Genomic DNA, 11,016 nt, shown 5'->3' with positions numbered 1-11,016 from the left:
CTGATTCTCCACCAGTGCGCCACTACCACCTCCATCGATGAAAACCCATGAAACAAATGCGGGTATCGATTCAATTTAAAAAAAATTAACCCCCAATTTCAGAAATCTTTCTTCTCAGACCCTTAATTCCTTTTCAGAAATCTTCAATACCATACAAACCCTTAATTCCTTCTTTAATCTCATTAATGAGGGGTCTCTGAACTGTGGTTGTTCCAGCACTTTTATAGCTGAAATCACCCCTGCAAAATCGAATTGGGAAAGTACCTAAACACTGCTTTAATATTCTCCATCCATCGCTTAAATCAAACGGCTGAAGATCCATGTAATTTTGGCTAGGCTTAATATCAAACACTTGCCTTACATTTGGATCTACAACACCAACAAATTTGGGGATTTCGGCTGTAACTGAATTTGGGTTTTTTCGGGAATCAGATCTCGGATATTGTGAAATTATGTTATGAATTCTTTCAATATCGTTGATGATTTAGCAACAACACAAAATTTTGGGGTAGCCGTGTATACATGGTTCGAATCATGGGATTTCATATGCAATTTGGGTATAAATAAAGTGAACTTGATGGATGAAATTATAGCAGTCGGTGATGAAGTGTTGTTCGTGGTGGCTGTATTGGTAGATCTGAAATGTAATTGAAGATGGAAAGGAATTGGGCTTTTGATGTGGCCTGAGATTGAGTACTATTACAGGCTTGATATGTGAATCAATATGGAGCCTGGAATGTAATTGGTAGTGGTGTCTAGAGGTTCAGAAGATGGAAATTGAGTGAGTATGATTTTGTGGCGATTGGTTGAGCTGGTTTAGTGAAGGAAGGTGATGTACTCGAACTTGAAAGGATTTTGGTGCTAAGAAATGGTGATGGTCAGATGGTCGTAATTTGGAAAGGCCAATGAAAGAGATGAGGTTATTTTCGGTACTTTGTCTGACACGTGTATATTTTTCCACGTGTATACTTCTGCTGACTCAACTAACTGAGATCTGGATGGAAAAATTAACGATGGGAGGAAACACTAATTTTGATATTTTGGGGAGGAAACTCTAATTAGCTATCTTGGGAGGGGAGAAAATGCAAAATAGCCCTAGATAATAAGTTTTTTGAAGGAAAAACGATTAATGAAAGGAGAAGTTTAAGGATAGAAATTTCTTTTACTTAATATTATGCATTAACTAAATCATTAATAAACGGACGATAATTTCAACTGACATGACATCTAAGTAACATTATTTTTGGATCGGTTATTGATTTCAATTGACGTAGCCAACTTTTTTTTTTTTTGGTTTTCCCTATTTTCCACTTGGTTTTCCCCTCAAGGAAATGAGCTGCCCAAGGGCCTTAATAAAAGAGAAATGTAAAGACTTCATCGGTCTAGTTTTTGCAATACAAATCCTCTAATAAACAATCATGGATCTTGTTTTCAGACTACTTTTGAAAAAGAAAACTCTTGAAAAGGCAGATCCGTCGTGGGTTTTAAAAGGAAAACGCCTTACGCGTAAATCTGTGATAGATAGCCGTGGGTTTGTCTGCTTTGAAATGGTGTTTGTGAAAATGAAGACCATGAAACCAGAATAAAAAAGGTTTTGAAATCACGCTGAACCCAGAAGAGGGCACAACCATAATGCGCGTTTAAGGTGACATCACATGATAAGATAAATATTTTACCGTGACAAAGTCCCTGTTTCTAGCGCCAGATTGTGAACACATAAATCACGAAGCCATCCACGTGTTCACAAACAATATTCGCACACATCCTAATTCTAGAATTGTACGTCGTATGCGTAACGGGGATGATTATATCGATTCATCGACTCGAAGCCTTCGGGCTTGTCATTTTCTAGTCGAATACTATCATAAATAATGTTCGTATAAAGGAATAAACCAAGAATTAAGTATAAATGTAAAGCATATGAAGTTTAACGCTGAATGTAAGGTGCTGAAATGTAAATAAGACAGATTTACGTGGTTCGGCACTAAGGCCTACATCCACGGGGTTGGTGTTTCACTACGTATTGAGTGGTTACAAAGATAGTCGAATGACTTTAGAGTATACATAGGTCTGCGGAAGTAGGGGAATTACTTACTCTTCCTATTTCTCTCTCCTATATTCTCCTATAATTGCTCTCAATTGGTCGACCCCCTCTCTTAGTGGAGAGGGGTATTTATAGGGTTGGAACGTGGGTCCCATTTCTGAGGCGCCGTTGTAATCTTATCTTCTTGTGCTTTGTGCCTATTACGCAGAGGTCTTCGGCATATGCCGCGGTCTGAGCTTGAATACGAAGGATTATCCTCGCCTCTTCCACGCATTGATTGACACGTGTATATCTCTTTGGTATTTAATGCGGGTAGATGGATGTCTGCTAGTGTCAGACAAGTGTCTCTTTGTCTGGTCACATCTGTGTCAGCCAAACTTCCTCTCGATCGTTGATCTGGGATCTTCCTCAGGATTGGGTGTGATAACACCCAAGGGGTATTATCTGGTGCTCCTCTGAACCATCATACCTCTGTGATCCTCTGTCCCTGACCATCAGATCTGCTGACCGGTGGCATCTTCTGATGAGATGCTTGCTATCATGTTTTGATATCTCGTTTTGCATGCCTTCCACGTGTCTCTTTCTGTACACGTGGTGGATGATGAAAGGTGTACATACAAAAATAAAAAAAGTCAAAACATATAAAGATAGGATTTAATAGGAATTTTTAAAATGTCGATAGGTGGTACTTAGGAAATTTGGGGATGGGAATTCATGTGGATTGGAAATAGAAAAAACGAGGTAAGAAATAGCGAAAACGTTTTTTTTTTAATGCCAGAGTTTAGAAAGGATGAAGTAAGTTGTTTATTTTACCTTCCGGTTACCTTAGCCTCTTTATTCTTATTTCTTCTCACTTGTGCTTTGTCACGACTCCAATGGACTAGCCAAAAATCTCAAATTGCTAAGTCACGTGGATTAACAAGTGGAGTTTTCTGTCATGGAAAATCCATATAGAGGCACATTCTTGTCAACGGTTACTTTTCAAACGATCATATATCAAATACAACTCTATTTCATAACACCAATCAATTTGTCTTCTCTATTTTTCAACTCTTCATCTTAAATTATGTAAAAAAAAATTGGCTTGATTCGTCCAAACGAAGTGGTATCCATGAGATAAATGGACTTCTTTACTTGTATATGTTAAGGATCGAGCAAGAGAGAGAAGAGCATAAACGCGCGGAAGCAATAGACTACATTGATAATAATTCGGTATATTAACTTTCATGGCTCAACGACCTATTTATATTGTTCACAAACTTGACGACCACTCAAGGTACTTTCCTAATTAAGATCAAACTCTAAACATAGACACTTTCCTAATATAACTCTCACAACTTAATGTGCATATCTCCTAAATATAGACTCTCATATATTATTTCCTAATACCCTCCCTCAAGATGGAGCATGTAGATCACGAATACCCATCTTGGACAAAAGAAATTTATCTTCAGTTTTCTTCTTTCTTTTTTTTCAACACTTTTGTGAAAAAAAATCTTCAAATCGTAGTTTAAGGACGTTTCGGTCCCCTTCGTAGTTTAAGGACATTTCGGTCTCATCTTCTTAGTTTAAGGACATTACGGTCCTCTTCGTAGTTTAAGGACATCTTTCGGTCCTCTTCGTAGTTTAAGGATATTTTTCGGTCCTCTTCGTAGTTTAAGGACATCTTTCGGTCATCTTCGTAGTTTAAGGAAATTTTTCGGTCCTCTTCGTAGTTTAAGGACATCTTTCGGTCCTCTTCGTAGTTTAAGGACATCTTTCGTCCCTTTTCGTATTTCTTTGGTAGAATACTTCTTGTACTCTTGGTTTCTTGGTTTCTTCGATAGAATACTTTTTGTACTCTCTCGACAACTCATAGGATTTTAACCTACTATTGTTGTTATTTTTCTCATCACCTCTTGGTAATTGTTTTTTTTTCTTCACAACATGAATGTTGTTTCTTCTTCTCTTGTTCCAGTCACGCTATTGTTGCGAAACCTTCACACTTCTTTGTTCTTAAATATTCTCTCACAATCTTTCTCTTGTTACGCTTCTGCCACAAGCAATAACTAACACAAAGTCTGTCACACTTTGTAAGTTTTCCAAGTTTCTCTCACAAACTCTTCAACCACACTTCACTTCTTCCAACATGTTTAACAGCTTTCTGCAATACCTCTGCCACAAAACTGTCACAATTTTCTTCTGTTACGCTTCTGTAACACGTTTTTCAGTAACGCTTAATTGTAACATCCTTTAGTCACACTACTCTTCATCTGTAACAGTTCTCATTTGTAACACCAAACTGTTACAACCTATCAATAACATTTTTTTTATTATTTTTTTTTCTTCTTCGTCAAACTGACTCACTACTGCCATCTTCCTTCATGAAAGACTTGTTCTCCGTTCTTCCTGAATTTCTTCAAAATTCTGGATACTCATCAATCTTTTCATATCAAAAGCAGCATCAATTTTTCCTTCTTCTTTACAACATCTTCTCGGTTTTAAACTTCACAAACGAACCCAATCAATCGCAAATTCAACTCCGTCTTTTCTGTAACCTTCAATTCCATCTTTTCTATAATCCCATCAGGTTATGTTTTAACGTTTGGCTGCAACCCATCACACATGAACACAACAGCATCATCGTTCAAAGGCTAGCACCAACAACACTTCCCTGAATCCCAGTATATCTAGCCTCAAGTATTCTGCCAGCAGATTCGAAATCCAACATCCACTCATGTCTTCTCTTTAATCCACTGCAATCCCCTTCGTTGTTGTTTCCAATCGCATCAGCAGCAAAACAAACAACCAAACACCAAAGAGTTCAGAAAAATAGACCCAAGTCGAGCAAGAGTTCCTCCCATATCTTGACTGCAGCTATCTTCCTCACGTCATACCCATATTTCCTAATCCAATACAACTTCTAAAAATAGTTCATCCACCATTCATCATGAGAACACCAACGACAGCACAAAAACTTCCTTGCTGCTTTCCCTGATGATAGTCTTCATTAATCACTACCAGCAACAACCTCATGGCATATTCGATATATTCCTATCCAACAACCACAGACCACCATTAATGGCAGCATGATCGATCATTGATCGTTCTTCATCATTACCAGCAGCAAACTACACAAGAATCACCTCTTCTTCCTTGTTCTTCTCGTTACAAAACAAAACCATCTTCTTCCATGGCAACATACTTCAATTCATCTAACCAGAACAGCAGGATCGGTTTCGTCACCTTTGTTGACTGCAACACACAACATCAGTTAAGCACGTCAACGGAAGAAGACTCCAATTAACGGCAACAGATTCCATGACTTGCTTCTTGTCTTTAAATTCATAGGATAACCCTAACCCTCACGACACAACTAACTCATCTCAGTTTTCTTGTTATATCAATGGCATCAAGCTAGTTTCAGTCCATGTTTCACCATCTGAGATGCATCTCTTCGGCTCAATTACGTACACCAACACGACTTTAACAAGTCTTCTTTTGCAGCCTTCTCGTTCAGGAAAAAACTCAACTACGAACAGCAGCAACCTTTTTTTTTAACCCTAAAACGAAAAACAATAGAACTTCTCTAACTCTTTCTTCTTCTCCTCTCTCTTCCTCTCACCTCGCTCTGATACCATGTTAAGGATCGAGCAAGAGAGAGGAGAGCATAAACACGCGGAAGAAATAGACTACATTGATAATAATTCGGTATATTAACTTTCATGGCTCAACGACCTATTTATATTGTTCACAAACTTGACGACCACTCAAGGTACTTTCCTAACTAAGATCAAACTCTAAACATAGACACTTTCCTAATATAACTCTCACAACTTAATGTGCATATCTCCTAAATATAGACTCTCATATATTATTTCCTAATAGTATATAAAATGATACATAAGCGATCCTAACTCATATGTAATTGATAAGTTGTCGAGTACCCAACCCACGTCTGAAGGATTTTTTACAGCACAAATGAGGCTGGACGAACTCAGACTATTTTGAAGAAATCGAAAGAGTGTTTCTGATCTGGGGTACTTGGTCAATGTTTTATACCCAATGCTAGTAAAAAATCCGGTTGGATCGAAGCGTTTGAAGATTTGGAAATGGCACCAAATCTTGAATGAGGGTCTGTAATTTAGCGAAACTATAGTTAACCCTCGATTCATATGCTAATGGCACCAAATCTTGAATGAGGGTCTGTAATTTAGTAAAACTATAGTTAACCCTCGATTCATATGCTAACAAGGGAAACGCTTCAACGGTTTTTAGGACTTTGTTAAGATAAATACCATAATTCATGATTTGCATTGTGATTTTTTTGTTTATTTATAAAATGGTAATATACTAAATTGATGAATTTATTTTCAGTATTGGTGGTATACTTACTTCCATATTGGTGCACCAATTATCTTGAACTACGATTGTTTTTCCGATTATTCAAAAGTATGCAACGGTAAACTGAGAACCAATCCAAGTTGATGATGGCTTTAGATTCAGCCTCCAATATAGATTTCAGTGAATCACTATAAATATTCGGGGTGTGGTTCTGGAGCCGTATCATGAATTTCCAGAGTATCACCTTGCTGGGGAGGAAAAGATACGTCCCTAGTGGTGTTATTTAGGCTTGTGTCAGCAAAAGGTATGTGGTACGTAGCAAAAATACTTCTGCTACAATTAAAGAACACGAGAATGAAGGCCATAAATGCTCTAGTTCAAGGTTAGATTATCAAAGGTTATTACTGATGGTTGTTACATAGTGGACAAGAGTGAGAGTACTATAAAGATAATGTCCAGCACCTTAAAGATGAAAACACTACCTGAGTTGGTTAAATCAATCGTGAAGTCCGGAATAATATGGAGCCCAAACACCACTTTGGGATGGATCAACCGGCACTATGCAGGATAGGTCTTGCTCCAGGTATTATTCCAACCCAGCCTCCTCCAGAATATTCAAATTTATGTACATGCTCACGGATGTTAGTTCTTCGTTGTCTCCTATGCCACGAATACCTTGGGAGTTATGGAGTATTATTTCATAAGATGGGTCTACTTTAGTTCCAATCATTTTCCAAGGTCTCGATCAGATATAACCATAGTGGGGGTGTATACTACTGAAAAGCAATAGCATACCCGTTGTAGTGGTTTGTGCTATGTGACGTAACGAATGCAGGCTACCCACTTTGCTGGTGGAAGTCACGATCATTCTATTCAAGAATTTGTACAAGAGGCTCATGTTCTCTAACAGGGATTTTTCCTTCAAGTACCATAACATAATCTACTTATCACACAAACCCAAGTACTTCGACCATAGAAGACCTCTTATCATTCTTACAAAAATAAATGTGTTTTTTCTAATCCGACGGCTCTGGATATGTGTTGTAAGTCGATCCATGGCTCCTGTTGGTGTCAAAATGCAGAAAAATGGAGGACATAAATCGTGGTTCAGAATGCATCTTTCTCATACGCTCTGATCCAACGTCCCAGATTCAGTTTCTTCATGCGTTACCCACATAAGGTGGAGTTCATAAACTCACTTTTTACGGTTACAATCGGTAATCTGAATGCGTTACCCACCTAATTTCTCCATTGATTAATCTTCCGTTACGCCTTTTTTTCCTCCAACACTCAATTTATTAACACCCCCCTTCAGGTTTCACCGCTTATCTTCACTCCACCAGGTGAATCCTATTGCATAGCTTTACCTGATTCACTGTTAAAACCTGGCTTATATTTTCTTTCACCAAATTTCAATTTTGATGATTGCTTAAATCGGTAATCTGAATCTTGGATCATTTTGATTTTTTTTTTTAATTCAGTGTTTATTACGTTGATTTTTAGGTTTTTGAATCTCTAAGTGGATTCAAAAGATATTTTCGAATTACGGAAGGTTCTGATTTTAATAGGTACTTAATAGGGTTCCTCAGGTTTTGGGCGAAAGAAGTATGTCAATTCTCCTAATTTAGGTACACAACCCATATATACTTTCTCGCTCTCACTTTGTCTCTGGAATCCATTCTGTTGTTTTTGCTTTTCTACATTTCTCTTCATTACATCAGAGGCAATCTTTAATTTTCACTTTTCATAGCGTTTTGTGCTATGGGAGTTTTGAATGCTTTTACGTACGATGAGATTTTGAATACTCAATGTCAGCTTCTTAGGTGGGTTTGTTTTTAATTCTCTAATGGAAAATTATAGGATTTTGCATATGTCTACATCATTTTGTGATTTCATTTTTGCAACCGTGCAGTTTATGGAAGAAAATAATGCAGGAAATGTGTGCTGCTCTTTATGGCTTTGTTAGCACCTAAAACAAAGGTATGGTTTCCAAGTATTTAACCATTTGTTACAAATTAGGGTTTTTAATTTTCACATATATGAATCTCTGATAAACTGAGTTTTGTGCATAATATAAATGTACAACTATAATGGATTATCTTCCCATAAAGATCACGGCTCTGGATCTCATTTTGGCTGAATAGTGACACTTTTTTGCGCATATATAACTTTTTTTTTTATAATCCCGTGAAAGCTTTTGTAATGATCGTGAATTTTAAAGAAGCAGTAAAAATATCACTCAATAAGGACAATCATAAGCTCTTATTGCTATAAGGACAATCACATGATGTGCTTGATCTTATACCAGCCCCTTTCTATTCTCATGCAGGTGCTTATAATGGGTTTCAGATTCAATGCAGTCCCTCCGAAAGTATTCCAAAGTAAAGATCACTATAAGACCTTGAACCAGATTCCTCAAATAGATTATAAGGGTAGGCATGGACCACTCGAGTCAGGATAACCATCCAGGATATGTTGTGGATGGGTGATAGTGTGAGTTTTTATAATTGGCGAAATGATATATATTTTTGTTTGAGTGTTCAGTTTTGGCCTTTTTTGGGATATTGTCACACGATCTGCTTGAGGGATCTATTTCTTGCATGATGCAGAATCAAAAGTTACATACGGTGACAACAAAACTTCTAACAGAGAAATCTCAAGTTCCACAACAACTAGCTTTCATTCATTATTTTACCTTTTTTTTCTTTTGTGTGTGTGTGAATATATTTTTGTTATTGAAATTGTGGATCTTTGAGAATTGAAAGGATCATGTGTTGGGATTTCCCGACTTTTGACTTTCTAAACAAGATTTTGTGGACTATGATAATCTTACAACCAAAGATATAATGGAGGTCTTATGGATTATGTGTTCCATTTCATCATTAAGAATAATGAAATCGATACCGATGAAGATTACCCGTATAAGGCCAAGGTTAGTATCTAATGCGTATAAATTAGTATACTAAATGATAACTATGGTTAAGTTACTATCATGAACTTCAATACATGTTGTTTTGCATACAACAAATGTATGTGGATCAAACTGAATTTGCTTTGTTTATTTAGCATTTGATTTGTCAATATTGTTGATTGCTTAAATGCCATGGGAGACAAATCTATTATATCCATTTCTGCTATAGTTTGTCTTTTAAATGTCTAATACCTTATGAAATGATCAGTATGTCTTTTGGTGCTAATTACGTATTGTATTATATATTTTTTAACTTTTGTTGGGATTCTAATTTGCATGATTTTAACTTTCATCATCATAATTTTGTATCTTAACTTCCTATTTTTTTGTTACTTTGAGTTAATAAATAAGTGGTTTTTGTTTTTGTTTTTGTCATCGAACTTCATTTTTCAGAGAGGATTTGTATCATTTTTTGGGTTCCTGGGGTTCTGTTTTTATGAATCTCTGATAAATGGGTTATTTCGTTCTTCTTTTAGGAAGCAAGTTGGATGGTGTAGTTATGAATTTTTATGGAGTTTTGTTCATTTGAAGGTTGGTCATAAAAGTCAGGTATTCCAATTTTAAATTTCTTGCACTTCTTTTTCCATTAGACCTTTCGATTATTAGATCTACAAATTTAATGAATCAAAAGTTAATATCGCAAATGAAATAGTCAGATCAAGTGAAAGTTGGTGAATTAGCGAATTTTTAAACTTTAAATGGCTTATTTCTGTGGGTTTTGTTTTCTAGGTTGTTTTCCTCTAATGTTTGCAGTAGCTACCTTCAATTGATAAAAGATAAGTGGTGTAGTTTTTAAAGTGATAAGTAGAAGTTCGTTCAAAGACTTGTAAAGATTTGATTTCAGACTTAATTTTGGTTTCACTTAATGTTATGAGAGACTGGGACTCAGGATTCCACCAACAAATCCATTCATGCGATTCATATAGTTATTTTAGACAATTATAGCTCAAATAGAATATTGACTCTGTTTCTTTGCCAAGGTAGATTTTTAAAAAGCAACGACTATAAATCAAAAGCATGGGATATCAAAAGACTTAACCTAAGTATAACCCATCAATTGAAATCACAACCGTTCAATAAAAACCATAAAACAATTAATAATCCATGCAAAAAGTCATGAAAGAATTAAATATAATTACCACACGTATGAAATATGGCTTCCTCCGTCATCCCAGTGTTGGGGTTTAGCTCATGATGTCGTACAAACTCTCAAAAGATAGAAACATGGCTCAAAGAGTGTTTAAAGATGGAAGTACAAGGAAGATCACCAAAACATATCAATTGCAACGTTTATATGCGTGGCAGATCGACTGTTACTAACGATACAGAAGATGTAAGACTGCTGGGAACGATACTATGTGTGTCGTGGATAAACCACACTTTTCTGCGACTGACTTGGGTCGTCCAATGTCTTCAGCTTCGTCTTCTTCCTGCTGCTGCTGCAACTTTCTCTGCAGCGTGATTTCTTCGTACCAGAGCCTCCTCTAAACTACGTAAAGGCCCCAAACTCCTCGACTCTCTTCTTTGAACTTCCAGCCGCTCTTATATACATCTCAGGACCAATAAAACCTCCCGGAAATCTTTTGTTTCTTCTCTTCTTTTCTTCGCTGCCAAGTTGCGAATAATTCTCTCCAAGTTTTCTTTACGAGTCTTTTTAGTCCAATGTGACGTCCCAGAA

The 11,016-nt window shown here is 36.6% G+C and overlaps 1 long non-coding RNA gene across 5 annotated transcripts; it reads left to right on the top strand.

Annotated features, from left to right (window-relative positions):
* The first annotated feature begins 7,554 nt into the window (after nt 1-7,554).
* On the top strand, nt 7,555-10,129 carry LOC113321115. Of its 5 annotated transcripts, none has more exons than XR_003346476.1 (6): nt 7,555-7,710; nt 7,871-7,995; nt 8,118-8,190; nt 8,280-8,347; nt 8,697-9,299; nt 9,815-10,126. It is a non-coding gene; the product is annotated as an uncharacterized LOC113321115 (long non-coding RNA). The 5 variants fall into 5 exon arrangements; XR_003346480.1 differs by having other exon boundaries at nt 7,936-7,995; nt 9,815-10,125; XR_003346478.1 differs by having other exon boundaries at nt 7,555-7,804; nt 7,947-7,995; nt 9,815-10,125.
* The last annotated feature ends 887 nt before the right edge of the window (nt 10,130-11,016 follow it).

This window comes from Papaver somniferum, chromosome 11 (assembly GCF_003573695.1).
Source record: "Papaver somniferum cultivar HN1 chromosome 11, ASM357369v1, whole genome shotgun sequence".
In the NCBI taxonomy this organism is placed as follows: Eukaryota; Viridiplantae; Streptophyta; class Magnoliopsida; order Ranunculales; family Papaveraceae; genus Papaver; species Papaver somniferum.
Note: the sequence above shows the minus strand (reverse complement) of the source record. Positions and strands in the feature narration are given on the sequence as shown.